Source organism: Podarcis erhardii (genome assembly GCF_964252035.2).
Source record: "Podarcis erhardii genome assembly, chromosome: 4".
In the NCBI taxonomy this organism is placed as follows: Eukaryota; Metazoa; Chordata; class Lepidosauria; order Squamata; family Lacertidae; genus Podarcis; species Podarcis erhardii.
This window is the reverse complement of record NC_138508.1, coordinates 12,689,075-12,707,133: the sequence shown is the minus strand read 5'-3', so window position 1 is coordinate 12,707,133 and position 18,059 is coordinate 12,689,075. Positions and strand designations below refer to the sequence as shown.

General features: G+C 44.8%; 1 long non-coding RNA gene across 1 annotated transcript in view; it reads left to right on the top strand.

The window, feature by feature from the left end:
- The first annotated feature begins 2,793 nt into the window (after positions 1 to 2,793).
- Positions 2,794 to 18,059, top strand: part of LOC309341406 — a 657,545-nt gene continuing 642,279 nt past the window's right edge. The window contains exon 1 of the long non-coding RNA XR_014156308.1: positions 2,794 to 2,912. This is a non-coding gene — a long non-coding RNA (uncharacterized lncRNA). The remainder of the gene's footprint in view (positions 2,913 to 18,059) is intronic.

Here is an 18,059-nt window from a genome sequence, read left to right as displayed (position 1 = left end):
TAGGTTTAATCTTCTTGCAGTCCATGGGACTCTCAATAGTCTCCTCCAGCACCAGAATTCCAAAGCACCAATTCTTTGGTGCTCAGCCTTCTTTATGGTCCAGCTCTCACTTCCATACATCACTACTGGGAAAACCATAGCTTTAACTTTATGGACCTTTGTTGGCAAGGTGATGTCTCTGCTTTTAAAGATGCTGTCTAGGTTTGTCATTGCTTTTCCCCCAAGAAGCAGGCGTCTTTTAATTCCATGGCTGCTGTCACCATCTGCAGTGATCATGGAGCCCAAGAATCATGGAGCCCAAGGTCAAACAATGCCTAACCGCAAAACCTTACAAAGTTGTGACGATTGCTAGTGGTAGGCGAAAACCGAATGGCCCCATGCCAATTTTGCCAAGTGGAAAAATTCCTACCAGGCCCCTCAACTGCAACCAACCGAGGTCCATAGCAAGGACAATGAAGAAAACCTGTAAAATAGGGAAGGAGGGTGGGAGTTTGAAGAAGCGAGCCAAGAGGAAGCCCTCCGGCTTGCACTTCAGCTTAAATGGTCCTGGCCACGCCTCCACCAGCCAGCGGATTGGCTTGCTGGTCGATGACGTGGCTGGGAACCCCGGGCAATGCGTGACTTCATCCCCTGCACCCGGAGGAGAGTGGGTGGCCACGCGGTCCACTGCAACTCCTCCCCACAGTAAAGTGGAGCAGACTTCTAAGTGATTGGTTATCTTTTCCAATAGGTTTTTGAGGGAACGAAGACCAAATTACAGTGGTACCTTGGGTTACATACGCTTCAGGCTACATACGCTTCAGGTTACAGACTCCGCTAACCCAGAAATAGTGCTTCAGGTTAAGAACTTTGCTTCAGGATGAGAACAGAAATCGTGCTCCGGTGGCGCGGCAGCAGCAGGAGGCCCCATTAGCTAAAGAGGTGCCTCAGGTTAAGAACAGTTTCAGGTTAAGAACAGACCTCCGGAACGAATTAAGTACTTAACCAGAGGTACCACTGTACACAAAATACATTTACTGCTGCTTCTGCTGCTATTGATTGCTGTTTAGTGATTTGTTATAAGTTGCGTCATTGTTACGTTATTTTAGGGATTTGATCTATTATTTCTGCCTTATTTGATTTTTTCTTGTAGCTTATGCAAAGGGCAGCATATAAAGAAATTACATAAATGTATAAATATTAAGTACACCCTATCCCCTTAGCAGAAGATTTTATTAAATAAAAATATTTCATATACTGCATCTCACACTTATATCAATAACTGCCAATTGGCCTGTATTTTATTTTTACCCTGATGTATATCTCACAAAAAATTCAATACTTCAAGCACAAGGTGGCAGTGTTACTAATCATTTTCAGTGCTGTTCCCTCATTAAAATGTACCGTAGATTATTCCTGGGTGTTCTCCCTCCACCCACATTTACGCTGCAAGATCTCAGAATAAATCTTTCACTTTTCATGACAATTTCATGTGTGCAAATGATGACCCAATGAAAAATCCATTTGGGGGTTCTTTATTTCTTCTTTTTTTAAAACAACAACAACACAGCTCAAGGTGATTTTCCCATCAGCTGTTTCATAGCAAGAGTTATTAATGAGGGCCTTGCACAATGTCCAATATCAGTTTGGATCATAGTCCGGGATGAAGGCTTGTTGATGTTGTTGAGTCATTTAGTCGTGTCTGACTCTTCGTGACCCCCTGGACCAGAGCACGCCAGGCACTCCTGTCTTCCACTGCCTCCTGCAGTTTGGTCAAACTCGTGCTGGTAGCTTCGAGAACACTATCCAACCATCTCGTCCTCTGTCGTCCCCTTCTCCTTGTGCCCTCCATCTTTCCCAACATCAGGGTCTTTTCCAGGGAGTCTTCTCTTCTCATGAGGTGGCCAAAGTATTGGAGCCTCAGCTTCAGGATCTGTCCTTCCAGTGAGCACTCAGGGCTGATTTCCTTCAGAATGGATAGGTTTGATCTTCTTGCAGTCCATGGGACTCTCAAGAGTCTCCTCCAGCACCAGAATTCAAAAGCATCAATTCTTCTGCGATCAGCCTTCTTGATGGTCCAGCTCTCACTTCCATACATCACTACTGGATGAATGCTTGTACTGAATAGCAATGAGGGAGAAGTTCAGTTCAGTTCCCTTTTTAAAGCAAACCTACCTGATTCAGACTTCCCAAAGTGATGCACCGACCCAAAAGCAGATGTCCTTTGAAATTTGCACGCTTCCAAACTTTGCAATACAGTTCTCCAGCCAGACTGTGTGTGTGCAAAGCATCACCTCACATATACAAGGGGAAAGTGTTCACAGAAAAAGGCATATATTGTTGCAAGCAAAATGCACTACGGGGTGGAAAATTGTGACCAAAATGTGTATTTATGCAAAAAAACGCTTATAAATTTTCATGGTGACTTTTTTCTTTTACCACAAAAACTTGTCAAACTGAACGGAATGTTGGAGAAAGCAGAAACGTGTGTTCCTGAGCTCAGTAATGTTGCTTTGTGACCTTGGGTGCCATTGTCCCATCAGCAATGTTCAAGCACAATTCAACTTCCAGTCCACTCAGCTTCTGTACAAGAAATTGGGGGGCAGAGAGTCATCTTTCTCTTTACCAGAAGCACAAAACACCTTAGGTCTGATTAGATCTGATTTATTATTATTTATTTATTTCATTTCTATCCAACCTTTTTCTCCAAGGAGCTCAAGGTGGTGTGCATCATTCTCCTGCAATAATAATAATAATAATAATAATAATAATAATAATAATAATAATAATAATAATTTTTGTACCCTGCCTTCCCTGGCTGGAGCCAAGCTCAGAGTGGCTAACATCATACAAATAATACAATATGCATAAAAACAAGCAATCAATTGATTAAAATGCATCCCAAAATCAATTCAAATAAATTAAAATTAAAGGTAAAACTGGAGAAATGACAATCCTCAGGTTAAAATTGGAAGCGGTTAATACTCGCCAGGACCAACTGTTTTCACTGATATTATAAGGACCTGTGAGAGGGCTGGTAAACCTCCTTCGTGCTTGTTCTTATACAAAGAGAAAATGAGTCAGACTGAACCCTGACCAAAGGCCTGGCAGCAGTGGCGTAGCGTGGGTTGTTAGCACCCGGGGCAAGGCAAGTAATTTGCACTCCCTAACCCGTGGATTTGCGCCCCCTACCCCTACCCCCCAGATGTTGCGCCCGGTGCGGCCGGCCCACCCTGCACCCCCCACGCTACGCCACTGCCTGGCAGAACAGCTCCATCTTGCAAGCCCTGCGGAAGGATCTCAAATCTTGCAGGGCCCTGGTCTCTTGTGAGATAGCATTCCACTAGGCTGGGGCCACAGCCAAAAAGGCCCTGTCTCTGGTCGAGGCCAGTCTAATCTCCCTGGGGCCCAGGATCTCCAGGGTGTTGTTATTTGCAGGCCATAAGGTCCTCCGTGGGGCATACCAGAAGAGGCGGTCCCGTAGGTACAAGGGTCCTAGGCCATAATCTCCACAACAACTCTGAAAGAGAGGTTAGGCTGAGAGGCAGTGATTGGCCCCCAAAGTCACCCAGCGAGCTTCAAGGTTAAGGCAGGATGGGATATAAATATATAAATAAGGGGTGGATCCACAGTTGTGATCAAATTTTCCATGCTATTTGCTGGGGGGCAGGGACAGAACTGAAGGGAGGGACTTTGCCAAATATTCTCTGGGAAAAGAGAGGGTTCTGGCATTTGTCAAAGATTTGAAGGAAAAAAATGAGCATTTCTCAACCCGATCTTTCCTGAGAAATTTTGGCCCAACTCTAGGGAAGCTAAAACTCTGAAACATTGGCTCAAAGTAAGAAGTCAGGAGCCTCACATGGTATGTCCTATTAATTGTCTTTTACTGGAGAGCAATAAGGCAATTTTCATGGACTACCCAAAGGCATCTAGGACAGCCCAGAGACAAAGTTGAATTGGTTAAAGAAAAAAATGGAAGAAAAGATTAAAGAAAGGCATATAAGATGGATATAAATTGGTTAAAAGAAAGAAAGACATATCAGAGGTATGTTTTGTGTATCTATATTTATATTATATTATATTATATTATATTATATTATATTATATTATATTATATTAATTTATTCATTTTTTAAAAGTGTGACTAAAGTTAAAAACAATGAAGCCATAAAAATACATGTCTAAGAATGTCACTAATGAGTGACGAGAAGTAAGAAAGACAAAAGAATCTGATAGGTTTTCAGGTTCTTTTCATCTGAATGAATTAAAAAGAAATACAATGTGACATGATAGGAAATTGGGAGTTTTAATAATAATTTTAAAAAATTGGTCGGGTTACAAAAACAAGGGAACATGGTGCCTGCATGTGTATTTTTCCAATTCTACCCCATAATTCCAGATCATTCTGGCATCCAGTCTTGCTGCCATTAAGGTTTGGATGGCTAGAAAGACCATCTTTCCACCACTAGCAGAAGACAGTCCTCAGATACAACTGGGAAACACCAGTCAACCACACCACAAAGCCTCAGTGAAAAGATGATAGAGATGGCACCTGTCTGCTGGGTAACTGGATGGATTTCCAATGGTTGGGGCCACCACACTAAAGGCCTGACTCTGACGTCGTACAGAACAGACCTCCTGACGAGATGGTATTTGCACGAGGCTCTCTTCTGGAGAGCCAGAGTGCTGTGATTGGTTGGGTAGGTAAAGAACAAGAATATGTAGGTATTCTGGTACCAAATTGGATGTGATTTGCTAGGTTGGTGGGACTTGTTGCTTTGAAGCACAAATGGATATAGGTCAGTGGCTGTGGCCCTCTCTGGTTTCAGTAATAATATTATAATAATTTATCATTTATACCCCATCCATCTGGCTGGGTTTCCCCAGCCACTCTGGGCGGCTTCCAACAGAAGATTAAAAGTACACTAAAACATCAGTCATTAAAAACTTCCCTAAACAGGGCTGCCTTCAGATGTCTTCTAAGCATCAGATAGTTGTTTATTTCTTTGACATCTGATGGGAGGGCGTTCCACAGTAAGTTGCTTCTTCCTTGTGAAATGAGTCTCCAGTTCAGATTTATTGTTTTCCATGGTCATTGATTCATCACCTAGCTAAAAGCTATTGGAATGGAATGTTTCCTTCATTGGACAAGACTCACATTTTAAATCAGTGCAGTGGGGACCTTCATGTATGTGAGGTATTTATTTTTGGACCCAGCACTGTGGTCCTCAGGTCTTGCTTGAAGGTTTCCCCAGTCATCTGGTTGGCCACTGTGAGAACAGGATACTGGACTACTTAGCCTGATACAGCAGGCTCATCTTATACATACATAAAATAGCATATGCATTATTTAGGTAAAGGTAAAGGGACCCCTGACCTTTAGGTCCAGTCGCGGATGACTCTGGGGTTATGGCACTCATCTCGCTTTATTGGCCGAGGGAGCCGGCGTACAGCTTCCGGGTCATGTAACCAGCAGGACTAAGCCACTTCTGGCGAACCAGAGCAGCACATGGAAACACCATTTACCTTCCCGCCTGAGCTGTACCTATTTATCTACTTGCTCTTTGACGTGCTTTTAAACTGCTAGGTTGGCAGGAGCAGGGACCGAGCAACAGGAGCTCACCCCGTTGAGGGGATTCGAACTGCCGACCTTCTGATTGGCAAGCCCTAGGCTCTGTGGTTTAACCCACAGCGCCACCTGTGTCCGCATCATTTATGTGTGTGCAAATCTGTGCCTTCTTTCCGCTCCCTTCTTTGGTGATGCATTAAGTCATCACTCCATCCCTAAAGCTGGAAGTAGACAATTTTTTTGCTTCAGGAAGCAAATGTGTTAACAATCCAGATCTGCGAAGCCGTCAGAGTCTCTACTACTGGAATCAAATTGTCTATGCAGAAAAAGAAATTTGGGGGGGGTAGTAGAAAGAGGAGGGGACCATTCTTTTTTGCAACGAAAATTAAGGTGAGAATGTCTGATTTTTCAAGGCGTTTCCAAAAGTGACACCTTTTGGCCTCTGCACCTCTGGCCAAATTGCTTTCATTTGAATACAATTTGGAATTGGATCAACTAATCACCATTGGATAATTGCATTTTGGAGGAAGAAAAGGAAAATTACATGGAGTGATGGGTTCTCGTTAAGCTTGTGCCAACAGCTGAATATAGAACTTGGGCTATTGTAACTTAAGAGCTGCAAGAGCAGCGTTTTCCCTAAGCATTCACAATTCAGCTTTCTGCCTCCTGTTGCCCGCCAAACACATCGTTCCATTGTGTTCATCATCAGTTATATTATATGCTGTTGTTATAATAGCATGATTCAAATTGGCACGAGTGATCTTTAAAAGTACATGCTACTGTATCCAGCCTTGATTGATGTACTAATGCTGATCTTCATTTCACCCAGCGCTGATGTCATTTCAAGATAAATTAACTTGGATCCCGGAGGTGTTAATTGTGTCAAAACATAGACACTTCTCTAATATACCCAAAAAAGTAGCCTCAGGAAGTTTTTTTTTAAAAGGACACAGCTGAGCTCAACACAAATGTGGTACTGGGAAAGAGGGGGATAACTGGATTCAGTTTGCATTTAAAGACAGAGCTACATAATTCACGCTTCCTGAAACAATGCAAAAAGATCAAAAATTGCACTTTAAAAAATAAAAAAAAAAATTGTGACAGTTCTCCAACCAAGCAACATTTACAAAAATGCCTGCATTCAGGGAGAGCATGCATAGTGTAATTCTCCCCACCCCAATTTACACATTTTTTTCTATGCAGTTTTGCCTATTATTGTGATCTGCTTGTAGGAGAAGCTCTCATGCAGACCAAAGTCGTTCATAAATTAAGAACAATAACAACCACCACAATAACATACACCATTTTTTTGTAAAGCAATTTTTCTGAATAGAATGGAATTTTGTATTTTATTTTCACCAATATATGCATTTTTATGGATATTTTACCCTAGCATACTTGTACACAGTTGGAAAACTGCACTGCAAAAATTTGGAGAAATGCAAGTTTTGAAGGACAGCTGTGCTTTTGAACTAAAACTAATCCCCCCCCCCCAGTGTGAAGAAGGACTTCCTTGCCAGTAAAAAGTGTTACTCAGTTGCTTGAAACAAATAGGTGACTCAGGAAAGCATGAGAGGTTATCACAACAGTGGTCCAACTTCGCCAGTCAAAAGGCTGCATGGGTAGCGTCTAAGTCTGATTCGGCAGCCAGGGTTCGTTATTGGAGTTTTCTCCAATGCTGGTTATCTGAAGGAAGGCAGACAGTTTTTCTGGCAGTCAAGCATTGGGATAGGTTGTCTATGACCAGCTCAATCTATGGCTGAGCAGAGCCAGCAGTTTTGTAGGGCAATATTTTTTTCATTTTATTTAGCAAGTGAATTTATATACCACTTTGTATTTCAACAGAAATCACAAAGCGGTTTACATATCCCAACATGGGATGCTTGGGGCTCTTTGCATCGCCTGATCCCTGCCAGGCTGGCAATAATAATAATAATAATAATAATAATAATAATAATAATAATAATAATAATTTATTACTTATACCCTGTTGATCCCACTCCGGGGGGCTTCCAACAAGAGATTAAAAATACATTAAAACATCGTCAGTCATTAAAAACTTCCCTAAACAGGGCTGCCTTCAGATGTCTTCTAAACTGTAGCCGCAATGCCACTTTCCAGCCATTTGCAATGATGGCGCTACGGTGCAGGCTTGATATTAGACTTGCGCTTCCCTCTTTCTGGCTAGTTACCAGACAGCACAGAAAGTAGAGCACCTGTGACCTCTTCTAGTCTTCAAACTGAGAGCCCTGGTAGCCAAGCATTAGAAGGGCCTTTACATAGCCTCGTGATCCTAAGGCTTCCAGTTCATATAGCTCCCTGCCGCAGCAATTTTGGACATTCCCTTTCTTCAAATTGCCTTGGGGTTTGCAAATATACTGGATGCATTGGTCCAGAACAAATATCATTACCTTGGGGGAGAACGTCAGATATGATTACGGCATGCATTCTGTACTATGGACCTAGGGGTTGGAGAAACTGGCCCATGCCCAGGGGCTGTCAGAGACTGGACGAAGATGAAGAAGAAGAAGAAGAAGAAGAAGAAGAAGAAGAGGAGGAGGAGGAGGAGGAGGAGGAGGAGGAGGAGGAGGAGGAGGAGGAGTTTGGACTTGATACCCCGCCTTTCACTACCCTTAAGGAGTCTCAAAGTGGCTAGCAATCTCCTTTTCCTTCCTCCCCCACAACAAACACTCTGTGAGGTGAGTGGGGCTGAGAGACTCCAGAGAAGTGTGACTAGCCCAATGTCACCCAGCAGCTGCATGTGGAGGAGCAGGGAAGCGGACCCGGTTCACCAGATTACGAGTCCACAGCTCTTAACCACTACACCATGCCAAGGAGGAGTCATGGAGACCTCCCCCCCCTCCTCCTCCTGAACCTTCCAGAGAAGAGGAAGGCAGTATAGAATTAGAACAGTGGTTTGCAGAACGTCATCATTCAGAGGCTGCAGAGGGGAGAAGCTCAAAAATATTGGGAGAGGAGCAAGAAGAAGAAGAAGTACCACCACCAGGGAAGAGATAGCTGACAGACTCAGTGTCTTTAGAAAGCATTCCTGACCCCCCCCCCAGGACAAGGCGGGCATTGAGAGTAGGAGAACAGAAAGCTCAGAGGCAGAAAGCACAGATCAGCCGACACAGGGATGACGTAGAATAGGAGAGACGGAGCAATGCCCTATACTCTACGTCCCTCTCTGTGAATACTGTATAAAATACCTTGGTAAGAGCTTCTTGTTTTCCCATTGCTGGCAGCCTGCCATGAGGGAGGGGGATTGGATTCCCCAAAGGGGCAGGGACAAAAATTTGACTATGTGTCGTGATGTGCCACTGCCGTTGTGAAGAGGTCAAACATGAGAGAAACTTCTCTCCCTTCTTGCACTGCAGCACAAAATGTGCATTTTTCCCCCGCCCTTCCTTCTTGCCTTGCCCTCACTCTGGATGCTTTGTGTGATGGCCTGGGCTTCGGACTCGGATGCTGGACCTGAGGGATCCCAGCCTGCACAGGATTCCCTGCCTCCCTAACCAGCTGAGCTGGGGCTGGAGCATGAGCCTGAAGGGTCCTCACATGTGCTGGATCCTCAGGTGCAGGCATCAGCTGAGTCTGCTCTGGCTCCGGAGGTGATGGAGGACCCATTGCCTGCAGGTGCTCCACTCTCAGCCCCGTCAGGGGAAGTGAGGTTGCCTCTGGATCCAGTAACCCTCCAGCCTCTCCTGGGCTGCAGAGGCTCAGGGCAGAGAGGGAACTAAGTTCCCACAGGAAGAGTGCTCGCCTCCAGGCCAGGAGATGTGAGTCACCAGAGGATCGGGGCTGCCCTATGCCTTGGGACAGATAAAGCCAGCCCCAGTCCCAAGTTGCGGGAGCAACATTGTTGGTTGCTAGTTCCTGCCTGAACCCTGTCCTGCTTTCCTGCCTGAGCTCCTGACCCGCCCTGGCTCCTTGCTTGCCAGCCTGTTCCTGACTTCACCCAGCTCCCTGCCCTGCACCCAGCTTCAGCTGCTATGAACGGCCTCCACGTTGCACCTTTGACCACGGACCGGGCTTGGACCTCGCCTCTCGGGAAACCCATGGGACCAGCCCACTTTGAGTACTTGGGTCATGTAAAATGTAGTGATTTCTAATATGGCTATTGCAGTAAAGTGGTTTGTTTTCATGGTGGGGTGCCCGTACAGTTCCTTGCCGAGGGCACAAGGGACTCTAGGTACGTAGTGCTGACAATGTATAATAAATTCCAGGGCCCGTTGCTAGTTCTGATAAATAATTTCATTGGGGCCTGAAGGTTTATTACCATAATTTAAGCAGGGACTCAGTGCAGTAGCACAATTCATATTGTCTCTGGGGTCTTGCTAACGTGTCATTCCCCTTTGCAAAAGCCATTTCGTTTCGAGCTGCAAGGGGGACGTGGGAACTGGGGGTAATAATAAAGAGCCTAGCGTTCTGGCTCTGGGAAGGCAGACTCTGGTGTGCTGTGGTTGTTATCGCTTTGTTGCAAATTCCAGCTTTTCCTTCCACCATTGTCACATACCGGTGGCGTGAGGAGGGAGTGGTAGGAGCCACTCTAAAAAGTTCGCCATGGGAGTTGAAAATGTATTCCAGCTGCGTTGGGTTCACCGTCCCTCTTCCAGACAACTGATAATTGATGAACACAAAGAACAATTACACACCTCTCCAATCTGTACCGTTCATTGTTCCTTGCTTACTTTTTAATTGCCAACAAATGCTAGATGCTTAGAGAGACCCTCGGAAAATAATCCCTCATACAGCTGCCTTTTTCCTTCACTTTAGCAAAGCACTCACACGAGAGCAGTTGCAGATTATGACACACTTTTTTTAAAAAAAGAGAGCATAGAATTGTACCTTTAATTAAGGTAAAGGTAAGGTAAAGGACCCCTGAATGGTTAAGTCCAGTCATATCCAACTATGGGGTGTGGTGCTTATCTCGCTTCAGGCTGAGGGAGCTGGCGTTTGTCCACAGATAGCTTTCCAGGTCATGTGGCCAGCATGACTAAACTGCTACTGGTGCATGGAGGATTGTGATGAGTGCCAGAGCACATGGAAACGCCATTTACCTTCCTGCCAGAGCAGTACCTATTTATCTACTTGCACTGGTGTGCTTTCAAACTATTTACCTTCCTGCCAGAGCAGTACCTATTTATCTACTTGCACTGGTGTGCTTTTGAACTGCTGTTGGCAGGAGCTGGGACAGAGCAACAGAAGCTCACCCCGTTGTGGGGATTTGAACCGCCGACCTTCCTATTGGCAAGCCCAAGAGGCTCAGTGGTTTAGACCACAGCGCCATCCACATGCCTTTTTACCTTTCATTACAGCTAGGAGAGACTGTAGAAAAAGAACAGAGAGAGAGAAAGAAAGAGGGGGAGAGGGAGGTGAATATGCAGGAAAAGAAACACTAAAGCTTATTGTTTCCCAAATTGGGATGTCATTGAAAATGATTAGCTGCATTAAACTGCAGAGACTTGGAAGTAATGAACTGTAGGCAAAGCACATGCACTTCCAGAAAGTGTGTGTTTGCGTGCATGAAACGATCTTTATTTCAATATTACAGCAGGTTCTTATTTCTTTTGCATATAAACTGTCACCGTTCCTGCTCCATTTTTCTATTTTCACTTCCTTCAAGCTTGGAAGGCTATTTCCCCAAAATGGAAGGTGACCTGCGAAACACTTTCGCAATTGTCCAGGGCTGGGTGAGGAAGCTGTTCCAGTCTGAGGTCCACGTTCCCTTCTGGAAAACCTTTTGAGGGCCACAAGCCAGTGGTGGGCTGGGGCAGAGACAAAAGTGAGGTGAGCAATGGATGCAATTTTTGGTGATTGGCTAGTTCCTACACATTGGTTGGCACCCATCTATCTCGGGTGACAGTACTGGGAATATTAGGACTGTACCCCCAAAACCTGCATTGGGAAGCCTTTCTGGAATCTTTGTAGGTTCTGTTCTGAAAAATGCTGGGAGTGTGTAAAATGTCTTCAAAGAGTGTAGTATATCTCTGATACAGCTGAGCGCTATATTCCCTCTCCACTTCTGTTGTTAAGCCACAGTTGTAAAGTTATAATCCATAGCAATAGCGTAATACGGTATAAATCAGAGGGTGAAAGCAATATTGTTTGTACACCATCTTGCTTTGTGGCTTTCATTTCAAATCTTCTGCAGCAAGGATACTAATAGATCATTCATATTTGCACATCAACTTTCTTTTCCTTCCCTCTTTCTCTCTCCCTCTCCCCGCCAAGTCCTGTAATCAAAACTTTGCTTCTTTCCACTCTGTTATTACCAACCAGAAGGTGTTGAAGGATTAGTGGGCCTTGCTGGTAATGGAAATTGCAGAGTACACTAAAAGCATCACTACTTCTTTGCAAAGGTGGCATTTGCATTTTAAAGCTCTTGTAAAACTGCATTAACATTTATTTTCTCATTATCATTTGGATGGTACCTTTTGTTGACTGTGAGTGTTCTCACTGCCTGCCCCCCCAACACACACACTTTAAAACAAAGAATGGAAAGGGAGATTGTCTCTTCCTTTGTGTCCTCATATGAACCTTAGCAACACTAAGGAAGAGTTGATTCACCTTAAGGCAGGCTTGGCCAACCTAGCACCAGTAGGGTAGTGGGAAATTCAGGGTCCTTTTATTATTGGCACAGCTCCACACCCTCTAAGATTATACAACAATAATAAAATTATACCAGAATAATAATGAAGGATGTACTGCAATGATCAATGCAATCTCCATGTGTTGCCTTTCAGCTTGTGCATGTATATGGGCAAATGTATTTTATTTGGAATGCTCCAATACAGTCATACCTCAGGTTACGAACACTGCGGGTTGCGCATTTTTGGGTTGCGGACTGTGCCGAACCCAGAAGTACCGGAATGGGTTACTTCCGGGTTTTGGTGCTCGCACATGCGCAGAAGCACAAAAATGATGTCACGCGCATGCGCAGAAGTGCCGAATCACATGCACAGATGCGGTGCTTCAGACTATGAACGCTGCAGGTTGCGAAAGTGCCTCCTGCACGGATCACATTTGCAACCGGAGGTATGACTGTATTTTATTTTGGACTGATTTCCTTGAAGTGCTACTGCATGTAAAAGAACTTGCACAACATGACCTCGACACTGAAGCTCATTGTGTTTCCAGTATCCCTAAATGGTAAGCTTTGGAATGCACAGGACAACTCACTGGTGTTCTTCCCATGCTGACTCACCACATTTCACCATGGATTGGGTCCAGAACGAAAGGTGCCGACTTTCTCATTGGGTGAAAAGCTCAACATTCATGCTGATTGGGCAAGTCTAGGATGCTGGAGACAAGGACCTTGATGGGACCCTGCTGCAGAAATACTAGTGGGTCTTTGACCCCCTGCAACCCAGGACCACTACAGCTCTAGCTAGCTAGCCAGGAGTGAGACAGAGGGAACTACTCCCATGTTGAAGTAAGGGTAGATGGATTAAAACATTATACAGTAGAGCCTTGGGTTACGTTACCTTCGGGTAACGTAACTTTCGGGTTGTGAACGCAGCAAACCTGTAAGTGTATACTTCTGGGGTTTGCCGTCTGTGCATGCACAGAAGGGCTCTGCACACCGCATGTGTGCGCAGAAGTGCTCTATTGCACCGTGCACATGTGCAGAGGTGGAGCTTCATGTTGCGGACTTTTCAGGGTACATAAGGACCCCCGGAACAAATTAAGTTCGTATCCAGAGGGTCCACTGTTGTTGTTGTTTAGTCGTGTCCAACTCTTTGTGACCCCCTGGACCAGAGCACGCCAGGCACTCCTGTCTTCCACTGCCTCCCGCAGTTTGGTCAGACTCATGCTGGTAGCTTTGAGAACACTGTCCAACCATCTCATCCTCTGTCGTCCCCTTCTCCTTGTGCCCTCCATCTTTCCCAACATCAGGGTCTTTTCCAGGGAGTCTTCTCTTCTCATGAGGTGGCCAAAGCATTGGATACTCAGCTTCACGATCTGTCCTTCCAGTGAGTACTCAGGGCTGATTTCCTTCAGAATGGATAGGTTTTATCTTCTTGCAGTCCATGGCAAGGCGATCAGCCTTCTTTATGGTTCAGCTCTCACTTCCATACATCACTACTGGGAAAACCATAGCTTTAACTATACAGACTCTAAACTCCATGGAAGGAGACAACAGGGTCCACTGTATTTACAGTCAAAACCTCACCCAAGGATGGGCTTACAGTTTCTTCTTCTAACTTCCAAGCAACTGTATTTTCCTCTCTTTCCAGAGCTCAGCACTCAGCCTTCTGTATCTCAATTAGGCCATGCCTTGCATCTCCTATGAGAGATTTCCACTTTCCTCTTCTCCTGCAGCTCTGCTCTCTTTCTTTCCAGCAGAGAAGAAGCACTCCCACACTCTATTCAACTTAGCAGTGTTCACAGTGCATTCTAAAACACAGTCATCTTGCTTCACATAAAATGGAGTCCCTTCTTTGTTAGATACCTCCCATGTGACCAATGTTGCCCAATCCTACGTGAACTATTAGAGAACTCTCTAGAATTCAGTTACCAGCCAATCAAATTTAAACACATAGGAACTCATACAAACATTTACAATTTCAGTGAATTAAATTACTATGCCTAACATCCCATACGTCCCCAGAGAAAGATGCCTGCAAGGACCAAGTTATTCAATTTTTGCTCAAAGCCAATCCTTATTCAAATAATAATCAGATCATTGTTTTGATTATAAAGTTGGGACTCTTTAAGTAACTCATTGCTTGACTTTGTGGCTCCTTTCTGGGTTTGAAAGCAAGGTGACTTTACAATCCACTTTGAATTCAACAAGAAGGGCATGAGGACAGCAAGGACAGACTTTTTTTAATGACTCTTGGGCAACAAACAAAATGGCTGCTTACATTGCTTGCCTGAGAGTTGCTACCTCAGCCCAACAAGTCACACAACAGAAAACATAGTGGAAAAATGTCTTGTCTTAGTCAGCCTGTCAGTTTGATGATGTTGATGTAAGAGATTTATGGCAATCATTGTGGTAACAGTAAGTTGGCCTTACATCGTATGTACAATAATTTTTATTGTAAATGGACCTTTCGGGGAGAGATCGTAGAAGAACGAAGACCTAATCCATACAGTTTTAAATTACATTACTTTAACCTCATCCAGAGCTCTGAATCTTGTTTAGGACACTTTTTTTAAGGAAAAGGCTAGGACTTGCAGGAGAACAGCAACAAACATGATAAAGGGCTTTGGATGCAAGATGTATGAGGGGAAATGGGAGGAAAAAATGTATGCTTAGTTTAGGGAAAAGAAGATTAAAGGCGACCGTTTTCCAAGCCTTAAATATTTAAAACCCACCATAAAGAAAATGGAGAATAGCTGCTTTCAATTCCCATGGAAGTTTTGCAAGAAACTGTTTTGGCCACACTCCAGGAGAACCCAGCCGATGCAGTTTTCATGCATACAGCCCCATGCACAAAACTGCAAGAACATCAATCATAAAAATGATTCCATATATACAAACAGCTAAAAAGCATTTGATTTGTGTGTGTGTGTGTGTGTTTAAAAAAGGTTGCAGACCCAATAGAGATACCGTATTTTCCGCCCTATAGGACTCACCGTCCCATAAGGCGCACCTAGTTTTTTGGGGGGGAAATAAAGGGAAAAAATTATTTCCCCCCCAGGCGCGGGGCTGGGGTGGGGGAGGCCCGCCCGAGCTTCCCCCGACCCCAGCCCCCAAACAGGCAGCTCTGTGCAAGCTGTGGGAGCCCAGCGCTGGCTCCCGCTGCTTGCTGAAAGGTCCGTGAAGCCTGGATGCGCTGAGGTCAGCACGCGCAGGCTTCAGCATGCAAGCAACTCTCCGCAAGCAGCGGGAGCGCTCCCGCTGCTTGCGGAGAGGTCCGCGAAGCCTGGTCGCACCAACCCCTCTCACTCTCCAGGCTTCACCGAAAGCCTGCATTCGCCCCATAGGACGCACACACATTTCCCCTTCATTTTTGGAGGGGAAAAAGTGCGTCCTATAGGGCGAAAAATACGGTACATACTGGGATAAAAGAAAGCTGCTTAGAAGGCTTGCTGGAAAAGGTCTTCATGGGGGCCCGAAAAGATAAGAGAGACAGTGCCTGTCTGGTGTGCAACAGGAGAGAGATCCAAAGAGCAAGTGATGCTCCACTAAAGACCCAAATTCTCCATCATCCGGAATGGACCTCCTGGTGCGATGAGATCTGCAGGAGGCCTTCTCCTGCAGAGTGCAATAATCACTTGGGTGTATAAGGGGCGAGTCTACCATTTAGGCATTTCCACATTGGTGATGGGTCAGTGTACTCCACTGCACCCGAGGACAGCATATTAGCCCAGGATACTTTAAGACACACAAGGGACGCGGGTGGCGCTGTGGGTTAAACCACAGAGCCTAGGACCTGCTGATCAGAAGGTCGGTGGTTCGAATCCCCGTGATGGGGTAAGCTCCCATTGCTCGGTCCCTGTTCCTGCCAACCTAGCAGTTCGAAAGCATGTCAAAGTGCAAGTAGATAAATAGGTACCGCTCCTGCGGGAAGGTAAAGTGCGTTTCCGTGTGCTGCTCTGGTTCACTAGAATGCTGGCCACATGACCCGGAAGCTGTACACCAGCTCCCTTGGCCAATAAAGCGAGATGAGCCCCACATCCCCAGAGTCGGCCATGACTGGACCTAATGGTCAGGGGTCCCTTTTCCTTTACCTTTACTTTAAGACAAAGCATGCAGTGGACCCACCTCTGCCCTCCAGCACCTCACTTTCAACCCCTCAGCTGCTTGGGCAAGTCATTTTTCATTCCTGAAAATACATGTGTCTGTTGCGTTGTGTGTGTGTGTGTGTGTGTGTGTGTGTGTGTGTGTGTGTGCATGAGAAAGAGAGAGCTCTTCATCAAGGAGGCTGAGTAAAAGTGCCTCTTGGGTGCCAAACTCTTTGACTCCCAGTAATTATCCAAAAGCTGTTTGAAGAGACACGGCTTCTTTCAATTAGTTTCCATTGATGAAGCGAAGTGGCGATGTTCTCACGGCGCTAGAATCTGGGAGCGCTCTGACAATGTTTTCCACTGTGTTGATTTTCACGGGCTGTTAGGAGAAACTTCAAGAGTGCCTGGGTTGAGAGCGGAACTGATTTGTCAGTGTGTATATTTCATCTCTGCCCAAGATACAGGTCTTACCACCTCTTTGCTGAAAAGACGCCCACACCTTAGTCTTTTCCTCAGCTTGTTGCTACGTGAATAAAATAACATTTCCCTCACACAGGCGTGGTGACTTGGCAAATGACATTGCACATGAAAAAAAGTTATTATTATTATTATTATTATTATTATTATTATTATTATTATTAAATTACTAATACAGTGGTACTTCGGGTTAAGCACTTAATTCGTTCTGGAGGTCCGTTCTTAACCTGAAGCACCACTTTAGCTAATGGGGCCTCCTGCTGCTGTCGCGCCGCCGGAGCACAATTTCTGCTCTTATCCTGAAGCAAAGTTCTTAACCTGAAGCACTATTTCTGGGTTAGCAGAGTCTGTAACCTGAGGCGTATGTAACCTGAAGCGTATGTGACCCAAGGTACCACTGTACAGTCATACCTCAAGTTACGTCCGCTTCATGTTACGTTCTTTCAGCTTATGTCCCGCAGCAACCCAGAAATACCGTAAAGGGTTACTTCCGCGTTTCGTTGGTCACGCATGTGCAGAACCGCAAAATGATGTCATGTGCAGAAGCGGCGAATCGCAACCCGTGTGTGCGCAGACGCGCCGCTGCGGGTTGCGTTCTTTTCATGTTGTGAACAGGCCTCCGGAACGGATCCTGTTCGCAACCAGAGGTACCACTGTAAATATAACGCAGTTTCCATCAACCGTAGATTATTAGCAACTTGTATAGATTTGTATAGATAGAGGATAGATTTTTCTTGCATTATTTCCTTCTACTCCTTCCTTCTTTCTCTGTCTCTGAAATGGGTAACAATGTTTACTAAAATGCTATCAAAATCTGAAGGTCATCTAGTCCAAACCTCTGCAATGCAGGAATCATTAATACTGTGCGGTGATTTGTGTTGAAGAGTGCAAGCCTAACCATGTCTACTTAGAATCAAGCCCTGGTGGATTCAGTGGGACTTACTCTCAGGTAAGTAGGGTTAGGATTGAAACTTAATTCAATCATAATAGTGGTGACAGCATGAATAGTTTTCCTGCACTCCTATAGTTGTTATCTTTTTGTAAACCGCTTAGAGACTGTTCTAAAGTACTAAGCAGTATATAAATATAGGAAATAAATGAATTACGTGAATGCCATTCCTTTCAAAGAAAAGTCTTGCTTTGGGGTCATTATTTACCAAGGTGAAACACTATTTTCTGGTCTTTCATTCTGAGGGAGCTAAGACTGTGGACTAAGAAAGAAAGAAAGAAAGAAAGAGAAAGGAAGAAAGAAAGAAAGAAAGAAAGAAAGAGTGTGTTTTAAACGTGTTATACAGTGGTACCTCGGGTTAAGTACTTAATTCATTCCGGAGGTCCGTTCTTAACCTGAAACTGT